This window comes from Nannospalax galili, unplaced genomic scaffold (genome assembly GCF_000622305.1).
Source record: "Nannospalax galili isolate Female #2095 unplaced genomic scaffold, S.galili_v1.0 scaffold243, whole genome shotgun sequence".
Classification (NCBI taxonomy): domain Eukaryota; kingdom Metazoa; phylum Chordata; class Mammalia; order Rodentia; family Spalacidae; genus Nannospalax; species Nannospalax galili.
Window position 1 is genome coordinate 5,401,239 of NW_008353490.1, and position 2,227 is coordinate 5,403,465.

Here is a 2,227-nt window from a genome sequence, read left to right on the forward strand (position 1 = left end):
CCCGCCGTGCGCCGTAACCCCCGTGGAACCCGGGCGCACCACCCCGGGGTCCCGGCTCAGCCCCGCGGCCGCCCCAGCCGCTACTCCTTTAATCTTTTTGTTTTGGTTTGAATCTGCTCGGCCACACTGGCCTAGGATCTCCTCCGCCCTCCCCCATCCTCCCGGCGGCGCGGGAGAGGCACCGGATATCCCCACCCTCCCCACGCTCGCCAGCCGGATTTGACTCCTCCGCCAGGGGCGGGGGGCGCCGAGCGAGAAGGCCCGCGTCCCGGCGATCGTCGCCGCCCTGAACCCGGGCGTCCCCGAGCGTCCCCGAGCGGCGCGGCTGCTGGCGGCCGGCGCGCAGGCACCTCCCCTTCCCGTGCGAAGCGTTCACTTCCTTGCAAGGTGGTACGAATCAACCCCGAGCGCGGCCGGGGCGGCGGGGCACGGCCAGGGCCTGGGCCCGGCGTGGAGCCCCGCCGCGGGTGCACGCGCACCAGCACCCTCCTGCGGGCCGAGGACGCTCAGTGCACCCTGGACCCCCGGCCCAGGCCTCCGGAGCGCCGAGCGCCTCGCCTGCGCCTGTGTCCGCAGGCTGTCCCATGCAAGTTGCAGGAACTAAGCCATTTTATTTATATTGGCCTAGATTTTGTGTTTTTCCAAGGATGTATAAAGTAGCTCCACAAGACTGTTACCGGTTTCCTACTGGAAGAAGACACACATACAAAGACTAGAGAGCCGAATTCCCAGAGCGTATAAACATCTTAAAGTTCTAGGTGGGGCCGCCGAAGGGCTTAGCCGAATTGGAGACATTACAGGGGCATATGAAGACCTCGTTTTCCTCACTCATGTAGAAAGATCTGTCAGTGCCAGTTTTCCTTAATTGTGTTCATTGACCAAATAATTCACTTTTTTTTGGTAGAGGGACCATATTAAATATTCCCATACATTTTTGTGATGTGCTAAATCCATCTCGATATTTCTAAGTATGCATTTTAATTTAAAAATGTTTTCCACTTACCTATGAATTACCGAAATATAAACGCCACACAGTGCCCTCCCCCAGCCAAAGCTAACCCCCCAGACTAAGAGTGCAAAAGTGACACAGGTATTTTCTCAAATGTAGGACGTGCTTCGCCGGAGGGTGGTTCGGATCCACGTGGGCGAGTGTGTATGAATATACGCGGGGGAGGGGAACTAACAGGTTTAAGAATCTGCAGGAACTGATGTCTGCCTAACTAGACTTAGGACGCATGGGTTCCACTCGAGATCAGCCAATGCTTTACAACACAGCCCCCTGAATGGCTTCCTGCAACGTGCAATCTTTTATGTTATGCTGTATTAAGATTTCTTTTCTGTGTCATATTGTTTAGCTCTGAAAAAAATAAAAGAAAACAAAGCAATTAAAAAGATTGACAGGTATGGTTTGTGTGAGACCTATTTGTAATTGTCAGGGTGACGTTGGCGAGAGGAGGAGGAGTAAAAAGTGAGGCAGGAAAGCAGCTCGATGTGTCTGTCTATCAGTTGAGACTGTCTGAAAGCTCTGCGATCCGAATGTGTGTTATATTTCACTGAAAAGAGGAGAGAGGGAGAGCGCATCTCCTCTCTCCCAGGAGTTTGGGGGGGGACAGTACACGCTCATCTCGCCCACCCAGTGAATGTCCGCTCTTCACCCCCTCGGCGCACACTCTGCGGGTTGTTGTTGGCTTTTTTTTTTGAGGGGGGGGGTGCTTTTTGTGTGTTTTTCAAAAAAATTTTTTTCTGTTGGAAGATCAAGACCGGCCAAAAATCCTCGATCAAAATGTGTTTGCATTAGATTTCTCTTCGGAAGAAGCGGCGATCCTGGCGGCCAAGCCCCCCCGGGGCAGCGCGGGGTACCAAGTGGCGCTCCGGCGGGTGACACTGTTTGATCTGTGACTGTTTGGAAGGTGGAGCAGCGCTGACATCTCCCCCGGCGCATGTATGTACGGGGGCTTCACTCCTCTGTCTTGTTTGCTTTCTTCCTCCTAGACTAAGTGCGGGGAGGAAAGGACAACCCGATCGGCCTCGCTGGCGCACAATGAGAGAGCTGCGACCCGCGCACTAGCAGCGCCCGCCGCGACCCCCACCCGGCCAGCAGAGAGGGGCCGAGAAAGTTGCGCGCGGAGACTCGCGGCTCGCCCCGGAAGGCGCGGGAGCGCCGGCGGCGCCCGGACAGCGCCCGCCCAGCACAGCGCCAGCGGCATGGAGCGCGGGCCGCGGGCCG

The 2,227-nt window shown here is 56.6% G+C and overlaps 1 protein-coding gene across 1 annotated transcript in view; it reads left to right on the forward strand.

The window, feature by feature from the left end:
• Positions 1-1,463: 1,463 nt before the first annotated feature.
• Tshz1 (teashirt zinc finger homeobox 1) overlaps positions 1,464-2,227 on the forward strand; it is a 79,844-nt gene continuing 79,080 nt past the window's right edge. The window contains exon 1 of the mRNA XM_008850674.3: positions 1,464-1,942. The gene's annotated coding sequence lies outside the window, so the exon portion shown is untranslated. The remainder of the gene's footprint in view (positions 1,943-2,227) is intronic.